Here is a 13,251-nt window from a genome sequence, read left to right as displayed (position 1 = left end):
CCCACTGGGAATGTGATGAAATAAATAAAATCTGAAATATATCATTATCTCTACTATTATTCTGACATTTCACATTCTTAAAATAAAGTGGTGATCCTAACTGACCTAAAACAGGGAATTTTTAGTAGGATTAAATGTCAGGAATTGTGAAAAACTGAGCATAAATGTATTTGGCTAAGGTGTATGTAAACTTCCGACTTCAACTGTATAAGTACATACACATATCTAGGTCTAATACATATTACAGTGCAAATTACAATACAAGATTTATAAAATGGCTGTTTGTTTTCACAGTCCCCTTTGTGCTGTAAGGTGTTCTTTCATCTGTTTTTTAAAACTGGTTTTATTGCTAGCTTGAGTTACCTGTAGTGAGTTCCATGTAGTCATGGCTCTATTTATTGCTGTGCGTTTCCCAGCCTCTGTTCGGGACCTGGGGACTGTGAAGAGATCTCTGGTTGCATATCTTGTGTTGTACCGAGGAGTGTCCAAACTGTGTTCCAACTGCTAAAACACACAGTTAAGTACCTTCAACACATCAATTCCTCGCACAAAGACCAATAGTGATGCAGTCAATCTTTCTTCAACTTTGAGCCAGGAGAGACTGACATGCATGTTACAGACACTTTCCCTCCGTGTACATCTAAGTGCGATAAGTGCTGCTTTGTTCTGGACCAACTGCAATTTATCTATGTCCTTCTTTGCCGCACATAACCACCTGTCTGGTCAAATGAGATGTCATGAAGGTAGAGCGACGCCCTATCATGGACAGACCTCTTCCCATTTTAGCACTTGAGTCGATATGTTTTGACCATGAAAGCTTGCTAACTAGGGTTACACCCAGCAGTTTAGTCTCCTCAACTTGCTCATTCGCCACATTATTCAATAATAGATCTAAACGAGGTTTAGCATTGAGTGAGTGATTTGTCGCAAAAATTTGTCTTTTCGTTTTTGAGATATTTAGCACAGCCTATTGCTAGTTAACCATTCTAAAACTGACTGGAGCTCTATGTTAAGTGTTTCAATTATTTATTTTACTGTTGCATCTGACATGTATACTGTTGAGTCTTCAGCGTACATACTGTAGACACACTGCCTTTAATTAGGGTCAGTGGAAGGTAATTTGTAAAAACAGAAAACAATAATGGCGCTTGTCGGCTGCCCTGCGGTACACCACACACAACTGAATTTGCATGAGAGAAGCTTCCATTAACAAAAACGCTCTGTGTTCTATTAGATAGGTAACTCTCAATCCATAATAAGGCAGAGGATGCAAATCCATAACACCTACATTTTTTCAGCAATAGGTTTTGATCAATGACATCAAAAGCTGCGCTGAGGTCTAACAAAACAGGTCCCACAATCTTCTTACTATCAATTTCTTTCAGTAAATCATCAGTAATTTGTGTCAGTGCCTAGCATGGTGAGTGCCCTTCCTTATTTGAGCAGTATGTGGGCCAAACCTGGGCCACTCTTGTTGATTTTACATGTATTTTTTACTGTATGGGCCAGATCTGGGCCATACCTTTTAGAATTAATCATTTTACAGTGTGTTGACCAAAGTATGCAAGCTTATACACTACTGGGCCAGAAAAACTCAAAGTATGCGGCCCACAGCTGAGCCAGAATAATTTTCTGGGTACCTAGCTCAAATTTGAGATGTCGGATCAAAACGAGACTACAGCATCCATAAAGTGACCATTTGGATTTTAAAAATGTCATATTGACAAAGAGTGTTTTCACTCTTAGTTCCTTTCAGCCAATTTTGGGGAACTCAGTGCAGTTCCCTTTAATTTTTGTGCAGTGTGAATGCTTCAAAGAAACTCAGACCCCTCAAAAGAGCCCCTGAAGTGAACCGAACTGAGACCATCTGAAGAAGTAGTCTGAGATCGGTTCACTTGAAGTCTGTAGTTAGGTTCCCTTTTTTAGTGCAATGTGAACACAAAGCTCACCCAGTTCACTTATCTTTATTTCCACAGCAAGCACTATAAGCTACTGCAACACCGTTTCCCCTGCCATAGCCCCTCACATTAGTGCCACAAACCCCAAAAAGATGATGTGCAGGTTGGCGGTACAATTTTGAGTATACATTTTTTAATTAAAGCATAATTTAATCTGTATATTTTCATCTGCAAAACACCCTAAGTTTCTAGGTGCAACAGCTTTTATTACATTTAGAAATTATCGCTCTCACTTGCACATTCCCGTCCATTAAGAACAAACCATGTACTTTCTACGTTTTGTAGCATTTCTGACAATGCTAACATATTTTCAGCCAAATCTCAGAATTCATTCTAACCGGGTCATTTTTAATATACTGTATATATAGAATTTTAAATATATATACACTACCGGTCAACATTTTTAGAACACCTACTCATTCAAGGGTTTTTCTTTATTTTCACTATTTTCTACATGGTAGAATAATAGTGAAGACATCAAAACTATAACACATATGGAATCATGTAGTAACCAAAAATGTGTTCACCAAATCAAAATATATTTTATATTTGAGATTCTTCAAACAGCCACCCTTTGCCTTGATGACAGCTTTGCACACTCTTGGCAGTCTCTCAACCAGCTTCACCTGGAATGCTTTTCCAACCATCTTGAAGGAGTTCCCACATATGCTGAGCACTGGTTGGCTGCTTTTCCTTCACTCTGCGGTCCAACTCATCCCAATTTGGTTGAGGTCTGGGGATTGTGGAGGCCAGGTCATCTGATGCAGCACTCCATCACTCTCCTTCTTGGTGAAATAATCCTTACACAGCCTAGATGTGTGTTTTGGGTCATTGTCCTGTTGAAAAACAAATGATAGTACCACTAAACACAAACCAGATGTGATGGTGTATCGCTGCGGAATGCTGTGGTAGCCATGCTGGTTAAGTGTGCCTTGAATTCTAAATAAATCACAAACCGTCTAACCAGCAAAGCACCCCCACACCATAACACCTCTTCCTCCATGCTTTACGGTGGGAAATACCCATGTGGAGATCATCCGTTCACCCACCGTATCCCACAAAGACACGGCGGTTAAAACCAAAAATCTCAAATTTGGACTCCAGACCAAAGGATAACGTTCCACAGGTCTAATGTCCATTGCTCATGTTTCTTGGCCCAAGCAAGTCTCTTCTTCTTATTGGTGTTCTTTAGTAGTGTTTTTTTTGCAGAAATTCGACCATGAAGGCCTGATTCACACAGTCTCCTCTGAACAGTTGATGTTGAGATGTGTGTGTTACTTGAACTCTGTGAAGCATTTATTTGGGCTGCAATTTCTGAGGCTGGTAACTCTAATGATTTTATCCTCTGAAGCAGAGGTAACTCTGAGTCTTCCATTCCTGTGGTGCTCCTCATGAGAGCCAGTTTCATCATAGCGCTTGATGGTTTAGCGATTGCACTTAAAGAAACTTTCAAAGTTCTTGAAATGTTCCGTCCATAATATGGACTTACCAAATAGGGCTATCTTCTGTATACCCTCCCACCTTGTCACAACACAATTGATTGGCTCAAACACAGAGATGTGTGAATTCCATCTCTCCACCATCCCCTTCCTGGGTTACATCATCTCTGCAAGGAGTGTACAGATGCCTCCCGGGAAGGTGAGTGAGGTGAAGGATTGGCTCCAGCCAATGTCCAGGGTGCAGCTGCAACGTTTCCTGGGATTCTCTAAATTTTATCGCCACTTTATCCAGGGTTACAGCACCCTGGCTTCCCCCCTATCTGCACTCACCTCTCCCAAGGTTCTGTTCACGTGGGACCCAGCTGCTGACCGGGCGTTCCGAGATCTCAAACACCGTTTCACCACAGCTCCCATCTTGGATTATCCTGACCTGTCCCGCCAGTTTGTGGTGGAGGCCAATGCTTCGAATGTTGGAGTGGGGGACCTCAAGTTACATCCCTGCGCCTTCGTCTCCCTCAACGCCACGGAGAGGAACTACGATGTGGGGGAATCCGGAGCTTCTCGCAGTGAAGATGGCGTTAGAGGAGTGGAGACACAGGCTGGAGGGGGCGGAACATCCGTTTATTGTGTGGACCATCCACAAGAACCTGGAATACCTACGCACCGCCAAGCGTCTCAATTCCAGGCAAGCTAGGTAGGCTCTGCTGTTCACCTGGTTCAACTTCTCCCTCTCATACCGACCGGGATCCAAGAATGTCAAGCCAGATGCGCTGTCACGCCGCTATAGCCCCACAGCTACAACCCCAGAACCTGAGACCATCCTTCCCACCTCGTGCCTGGCAACGACACTGGGGAATAGGGAAGCATTTAATCCTAGACATTTAATCCTAGTAAAAATTCCCTGTTTTAGGTCAGTTAGGATCACCACTTTATTTTAATGTGAAATGTCAGAATAATAGTGGAGAGAATTATTTATTTCAGCTTTTATTTCTTTCATCACATTCCCAGTGGGTCAGAAGTTTACATACACACAATTAGTATTTGGTAGCATTGCCTTTAAATTGTTTAACTTGGGTCAAACGTTTCGGGTAGCCTTCCACAAGCTTCCCACAATAAATTGGGTGAATTTTGGCCCGTTCCTCCTGACAGAGCTTGTGTAACTGAGTCAGGTTTGTAGGCCTCCTTGCTCGCACACACTTTTTCAGTTCTGCCCACACATTTTCTATAGGATTGAGGTCAGGGCTTTGTGATGGCCACTCCAATACCTTGACTTTGTTGTCCTTAAGCCATTTTGCCACAACTTTGGAAGTATGCTTGGGGTCATTGTCCGTTTGGAAGACCCATTTGCGACCAAGCTTTAACTTTCTGACTGATGTCTTGAGATGTTGCAGAATGCGTCTCCTTCCTGAGCGGTATGATGGCTGCGTGGTCCCATGGTGTTTATACTTGCGTACTATTGTCTGTACAGATGAACATGGTACATTCAGGCATTTGGAAATTGCTCCCAAAGATGAACCAGACTTGTGGAGGTCTACAATTTTTTTTCTGAGGTCTTGGCTGATTTCTTTTGATTTGCCCATGATGTCAAGCAAAGAGGCACTGAGTTTGAAGGTAGGCCTTGAAATACATCCACAGGTACACCTCCAATTGACTCAAATTATGTCAATTAGTCTATCAGAAGCTTCTTTTCTGGAATTTTCCAAGCTGTTTAAAAGCACAATCAACTTAGTGTATGTAAACTTCTGACCCACTGGAATTGTGATACAGCGAATTGTAAGTGAAATAATCTGTCTGTAAACAATTGTTGGAAAAATTACTTGTGTCATGCACAAAGTAGATGTCCCAACCGACTTGCCAAAACTATAGTTTGTGAAGAAGAAATTTGTGGAGTGGTTGAAAAATGAGTTTTAAAGAGTCCAACCTAAGTGTTTGTAAACTTCCGACTTCAACTGTATCCCTGGACCTTGTCATAGGTCTCCCCCCCATCTGATGGCAACACTGCCATCCTGCCTGCCGTTCCGTACCTTTTAGACTCTGATCTGGACTACTGACCTCTGCCTGCCCTTGACCTGTCGTTTTGCCTGCCCCCTATTCTAGTAATAAACTTTTGTTACTTCGACACTGTCTGCATCTTGGTCTGATACGATGATCAATTCAGTTCATGGTTTGGCCCTATAATTACTTGTATGCCCATTGTATAACTTTTTGACAATCTGGTTTTGAGATATTGTTCCCATGCAAGAACCATCTAACAAAAACAATAAGGCTAGGCTAGGAGCTAGGAGCTAACCTCGTACAACCATCCATATGTCTCACAAACATACTGTCATGCCTGCTTCCGCTCCCCCTCTCTGGCGCCAGGCTGCCCATCATTTCAGCACACCTGTCACCATCATTACGCGCAGCAATGCTTCATTGGACTCACCTGGACTCCTTCACTTTGTTTATTGTCCTCTCTATATCTATCTGCTCCTCCATTTGTTCCTCTCGTCAGCATTAATTCATGTCGTTTTGTTTTCCCTGTCCAGACGCAGTCCATGTTTGTTTCATGTCTGTTATTTATTAAATGTTCACTCCCTGTACTTGCTTCTCATCTCCCAGCGTCTGTCCTCACAGAATGCTGACACCAATGTTGGAAGCATCAGGGAGTTTGTTTTGTTTTTTGTTTTAGTTGGTGACGTCGGGTCCGTGTGCCGCTGCCGAAGGAACGGGGGTGCCTCAGCTGGTTCGTCGGGCTTCCACGTCTGTCACGACTTCCGCCGAAGTCGGTCCCTCTCCTTGTTCGGGCGGCGTTCGGCGGTCGACGTCACCGGTCTTCTAGCCATCGCCGCTCCACCTTTCATTTTCCATTTGTTTTGTCTTGTTTTCCTGCACACCTGGTTTACATCTCCTCATAATTACTATGTGTATTTAGCCCTCTGTTCCCTCCATGTCTGTGTGGGGTATTGTTTATTGTCAAGGTTGGCACGCTTCCGGCTGGTTTGCACCATGTTTTGTTTTGTACCCGTGCTTTGTGGCAGCCTTTACTTTGTACTTGGTTGTTGTACTTTGTGCCTCACTTGTTCTTTGGGCAGTTGTTTTTGTGATGCGGTTACGTTCTGTTCTAATAACTGCCTCAGTAAAGTGCTTTGTCCACTCATCTCTGCTCTCCTGCGCCTAACTTCCATGCACCAGCTACACCCACCGTTTTGACAAAGTCTTAGCTGGCTCGAGAGGTTTCCTTGCCTCAGTTGGCTCGGCACGCTCCCACACCACGTCACGACTCAGCCGGCATGCCAGGCTCCCACGCCTCAGCGGGCTAGGCAGGCTCCCATCCTGCGTCATGCCTCAGCGGGCTCGTCGGGCTCCCACGCCTTAGCTGGCCCATCCAGGCTGCCCATCATTACGCACACCTGTCACCATCATTACGCGCCTCAGCGCTTCATTGGACTCACCTGGACTGTTGATTGCCCCCTCTATATCTGTCTGATCCTCAGTTTGTTCCCCGTGTCAGCATTAATGTTGTTTTGTTTTCCCTGTCCAGATCCTGACAAGATGCCCTCAGTGCTGCATCTGTAGAAGTGCGTGCGGGTCTTAGAGGCCAAGCAGAATTTTTTCAGCCTCCTGAGGTTGAAGAGGTGCTGTTGTACCTCCTTCACAACACTGTCTGTGTGAATGGACCATTTCAGGTTGTCAGTGATGTGCATGCAGAGGAACTTGAAGCTTTTCAACCTCTCAACTGTGGCCTCCCGAAGAGGATGGGGCATGCTCTCTCTGCTGTCTCCTGAAGTCCTCGATCAGCGCCTTCGTTTTATTGATGCTGGCACACACGTGGTACACACAGCAAGTAGTATATCGTTCCAATAATATTAGGTGGGACCGTTCAATATTATGAAGGGCCCACAGACATAAATGTAGAGGGATGACGGTAGGGTGAGGTGTGTATGTTGTGAGGTTGTGGATCAGGGGAAATCAAAGGAAAGGCATTTTCAAAGCAGTTGAAGCTTCCAGTCCTCTGGGGGCAGTTGACATTCATTTAACTCGTTTGGGTGGTTTATATAGCAACGGGAAAGACACATACACACACAAACACACACACACACACACCAACAATAAATAAAGAGAGGGAAAGAGAAAGAGAGTGATGTTGTTGATTTAATGGAAGAAAGAGAGAGAGTAGCAGCGTAGAATGTGATTACTTAAACCTCCCTAATGAACTGTGGTAATTATCTGTGTGATAAAGACAGTCCCAATCCTGCCTCTAAGACATGGGGCAGAGGGGGGGGGGGGGGGTAAAATGAGGGAGGGAGGGACTAGCGAGGATGGTCTCAGTCCATATCTTTTTCTTTAGAAGATGTGAGAAGGTTAAACCTCTTGATCACCCTCAATGATTAGCATGGGGTGCTACGGGTACCAAATCCAGGACATTTTAATCATGTACTGTATTTACATACATTAATGAATCTACCCTTTGAAGAAGGAAATAATGTATTTTTTCTAGACACAGCAATTAGATAATGGTTGTAGGTTGTGTAAGGGTATGCTGCAGATTAAAGTGATCAACCAGATTTCACCCACAGTCAGAAGAGGATATATAGGTGTCCCACAGTCTTACTAGTGGCCATGTCCAAATACCCGTACTTGCGTTCTAAGTAGTAGGCTTCATAGGTATGTGAAAATAGAATGTTTTATAGTATGTGAAATTTCAAAAACGTTAGCTGGCTTTAAATGCCAGGATGTCAAACTCGTCTAGAATGAATTCTCTGTACACTATTGAGAAAGAAAATTGTATTTTCAGACACACGTGTGTTTGACAACAGCTGATCATTCAGATAAGGGAATGAGTTTATTCCAAAATGAACGATGGCGGGGGAACAACCCAATTGTGCATAAGATGCCGCCTTCATATTATGGATCAGCCTAGTATTTTGAAATGTTTTGATTAAGGCATACATTTTTACTAAACTGGACAGCCAGGTCTCATAGACTAGACTTAACATAGTAAATTTAAATCCCAGAGACTCAAATTAGTATGATATGTTACATTTGGTATGGTAATATAAGACAGATGGTCGGGATCAGTGCCCCATCCACGGGACGGTTGAGCTAATGTAGGCTAATGCGATTAGCATGAGGTTGTAAGTAACAAGAACATTTCCCAGGACATAGACCTATCTGATATTGGCAGAAAGCTTAAATTCTTGTTAATCTAACTGCATTGTCCAATTTATAGTAGCTATTACAGTGAAAGAATACCATGCTATTTTTTGAGGAGAGTGCACAGTTTTGAACATGAAAAGTTATTAATAAACAAACTAGGCACATTTGGGCAGTCTTGATGCAAAATTCTGAACAGAAATGCAATGGTTCATGGGATCAGTCTAAAACTTTGCACATACACTGCTGCCATCTAGTGGCCACAATCTATATTGCAGCTGGGCTGGAATAATACATTATGGCCTTTCTCTTGCATTTCAAAGATGATGGTACAAAAAAAATACAAAAGAATGGTTGGCATTTTCTTTGTATTATCTTTTACCAGATCTATTGTGTTATATTTTCCTACATTCCTTTCACATTTCCATAAACTTCAAAGTGTTTCCTTTCAAATTTTACCAAGAATAGTTATAGGCAGTTAGATTGGTGTATGTCATTTTAGGCAAAAATTGAAAAAAAGGGGTGGATCCTTAGGTTTTAAGGCAAAAAGGAAATTAGGGTGGTTTGTCAGTGTGGATTGGTGGGCATATAACACAAACGTCTAGTAACCCAACAGCTGCAAGTTCGAATGTCATCACGGACAACTTTAGCATTTTAGAAACTTTTCAACTAATTACTACTTTTTAGCTATTTTGCAACTACTTAGCATGTTAGCTTACCCTTCCCCTAACCGTAACCCTTTTAGCTAACCCTTTCCTTAACCCTAACCATAACTCTTTCAGCTAACCCTTTCCCTAACCTTAACCCTTTTAGCTAACCTTTCCCCTAACCCTAAACTTAATCCTTTAACCTAACTCCTAAATTTAACCCTAACTTTAACCCTAACCCCTAGCCTAGCTAACATTAGCCAGCTAGATAATATTAGCCATATAGCTGGAATTTGTAACATATCATACATTTAGCAAATTCGTAACATTTTGCAAATTCATAACATATTGTACGTTTAGCAAATTTGTAACATACAGTATAGTACGAATTGTAATTTGTAACATATCATATGAAATGGGTGATGGACATACACAAATTAATACATTGATATTGGTATTGGTCTTTATTAGGATCTCCATTAGCCACTTTAAAAGCGGCAGCTACTCTTTCTGGGGTCCACATGAAACATGACATACATACTACAGAAGATTATTAGTCAAGGACTACCGGTCAAAGGTTTTAGAACACCTACTCAATCAAGAGTTTTTATTTATTTTACTATTTACGACATTGTAGAATAATAGTGAAGACATCAAAACTAAATCAAAATATATATTCTATATATATATATATACTTCAAATAGCCACCCTTTGCCTTGATGACAGCTTTGCACACTCATGGCATTTCTACAATGTAGAAAATAGTAAAAAATAAAGAAAAACCCTTGAATGAGTAGGTGTTCTAAAACTTTTGACTGGTGGTGTACATACATTTAAAACATCACACATAGCCTACATATCATTACATACACACAATATCGAAGTCTAATACATAATACGGTGCAAATTACAATACAAGATATATAAAATGGCTGTGTCTCTTCACAGTCCCCGTTGTGCAGTAAGGTGTTCTTTTATCTGTTTTTATTGCTAGCTTGACTTACCTGGGGTGGCAGAGAGTTCCATGTAGTCATGGCTCTATTTAATTAATACTGTGTGTTTACCAGGCTCTGCTCTGGACCTGGGGACTGTGAAGAGACCTCTGGTTGCAAGTCTTGCGTTTTTTGATGACTGTGTGCCAGCTGCTTGAATAGACATTTCGGTTCCTTCAACACATCAAAACCTCACACAAAGACCAATAGTGAGCCAGGAGAGATTGACATGCATGTTACTGACACTTGCACTCCGTGTACATCAATTTTTTTATTTTTTTTATTTAACCTTTATTTAACTAGGCAAGTCAGTTAAGAACAAAATCTTATTTACAATGATGGCCTAGAAACAGTGGGTTAATTGCCTTGTTTAGGAGCAGAACGACAGATTGTCACCTTAGGGATTTCATCTAGAAACCTTTTGTTTACTGGCCCAACGCTCTAACCACTAGGTTACCTGCCGCCCCAGAACAAAGTGCTGCTTTGTTCTGGATGACCTGCAATTTACCTATGTCCCTCTTTGCCGCACATGACCGCACAACTGGGGAGTAGTCCAGGTGCAAAAAAATAGGGCATGTAGGACCTGTCCGGTCGACTGAGATGTCAAGAAGGCAGAGCAACACCCTATCATGGTTAGACCTCTTCCCATTTTAGTAACCATTGCGTCTATATGTTTTGACCATGACAGCTTGCTAACTAGGGTTACACCCAGCAGTTTAGTCCCCTCAACTTGCTCAATAGCCACATTATTCAATAATAGATCTAAATGAGGTTTAGCGTTGAGCGAGTGTTTTCTTCCCAAAAATGATGCTTCCATTTTTGAGATATTTAGCACCAGCATATTGCTAGTTACCCATTCTAAAACTGACTGGAGCTCAATGTTAAAGGTGTCAGTTATTTATTTTACTGTTGTAACCTACGTGTATACTGTTGAGTTGTCAGCGTACATGGACACACAGGCTTTATTCAAGGTCAGTGGAAGGTCATTAGTAAAAGCAGAAAACAATAATGGCGCTAGCCTGCTGCCCTGCGGTACACCACAGTATGTTGAGTGCCCTTCCCTATAAGCATGCTGAAAGTCTGTTGTTAATTTGTTTTCTGTAAAGTAACTTTGTATTTGATCAAACACATTTTTTTCCAGAAGTTTGCTAAATACTTGTAACAGGATGATTGGTCGGCTGTTTGAATCATTGAAGGGTGCTCTGCTATTCTTGGGTAGTGGATTGACCTTTGCCTACCTCCATGTCTGAGGGCACACACTGTCTTCTAAGCTTAAATGGAAGATGTGGCAAACAGGAGTCACAATGTATTTCACTATCAACCTCAGCAATTTACCATCCAGGTTGTCGGTAGCAGGTGGTTTGTCCTTATTTATAGATATTTTGAAAATCCAGCTCTTCCACACCCACTTTGTGGAACTTAACTACAGCGCTTGTGTTTCATTGTTTAGTCCATTGTGGCATGAATATGAAGGCTCAGCATTTGTTGTTTGGATGTCATGCCTAAGTTTGCTAATCTTATCAACAAAAAAGTTATTAAAGTGGTTGGCAATATCAAAGGGTTGTGTTATGAACAAGCCATCTGCCTCAATGAAGGATGGAGCCGAGTTTGCTTTTTTTGCCTTGAATTTCATTTAAAGTACTCCAGAGCTTTTTACTATCGTTCTTTAAATAATTGATATTTGTTCCGGAGTATAGTTTCTTCTTTTTGTTTAGTTTCGTTATGTGATTTACATACCAATACGAAACGTAACATATCATACTAAATGGAGTGTCTCGGATTTATTTAAAGAATAATATGCAATGCTCTGAGACCAGGTTGGTATGGAGGGAGGGGGTGAAGGAGAAGGGGAAGTGGGTGAGAGGTGGGTAAGAGGGAGGGGGGATGAGAGGGAGGACCTCTGCCTTTCCTGAGGCATAGTAACAGGGAGGGGGGATTGAGTGGGAGGACCTCTTTCCCTTTCCTGAGGCATAGTAACAGGCTGTGTGTGTGTGTGTGTGTGTGTGTGTGTGTGTGTGTGTGTGTGTGTGTGTGGTGTGTGTGTGTGTGTGTGTGTGTGTGTGTGTGTGTGTGTGTGTGTGTGTGTGTTTCCATTAAAGCCCAGCCCATGTGTGTGTGTCCATCACCCAGACAGGCCAGCCCTGGGAGAGGGCCTATTTCCTATTATAGATGTGGACTGCAGGGGAAGGCAGAGGGGCGGTAGGAAGACGTGAGAAGGGGAGAGGGAATGTAGTGGAGAGGACTCCTCTTAACGTTGCGGTAGTAGGGATGGGAAATGGGGGAAAGGGGGTTTGGTCGTAAGGCTGTTAGGCAGTATGACACCTTCTCTGCCCCTTCTCCTCTGTCTTACATTTACATTTACATTTAAGTCATTTAGCAGACGCTCTTATCCAGAGCGACTTACAAAATGGTGCATTCACCTTATGATATCCAGTGGAACAACCACTTTACAATAGTGCATCTAAATCTTTTAAGGGGGGGGGGGGGGTTAGAAGGATTACTTTATCCTATCCTAGGTATTCCTTAAAGAGGTGGGGTTTCAGGTGTCTCCGGAAGGTGGTGATTGACTCCGCTGTCCTGGCGTCGTGAGGGAGCTTGTTCCACCATTGGGGTGCCAGAGCAGCGAACAGTTTTGACTGGGCTGAGCGGGAACTGTGCTTCCTCAGAGGTAGGGGGGCCAGCAGGCCAGTGGTGGATGAACGCAGTGCCCTTGTTTGGGTGTAGGGCCTGATCAGAGCCTGAAGGTATGGAGGTGCCGTTCCCTTCACAGCTCCGTAGGCAATCACCATGGTCTTGTAGCGGATGCGAGCTTCAACTGGAAGCCAGTGGAGAGAGCGGAGGAGCGGGGTGACGTGAGAGAACTTGGGAAGGTTGAACACCAGACGGGCTGCGGCGTTCTGGATGAGTTGTAGGGGTTTAATGGCACAGGCAGGGAGCCCAGCCAACAGCGAGTTGCAGTAATCCAGACGGGAGATGACAAGTGCCTGGATTAGGACCTGCGCCGCTTCCTGTGTGAGGCAGGGTCGTAATCTGCGAATGTTGTAGAGCATGAACCTACAGGATCGGGTCACCGCCTTG

The sequence above is a fragment of the Salmo salar genome, chromosome 18 (assembly GCF_965601325.2).
Source record: "Salmo salar chromosome 18, fSalSal1, whole genome shotgun sequence".
Taxonomy (NCBI): Eukaryota; Metazoa; Chordata; class Actinopteri; order Salmoniformes; family Salmonidae; genus Salmo; species Salmo salar.
This window is presented reverse-complemented; position numbering follows the sequence as displayed.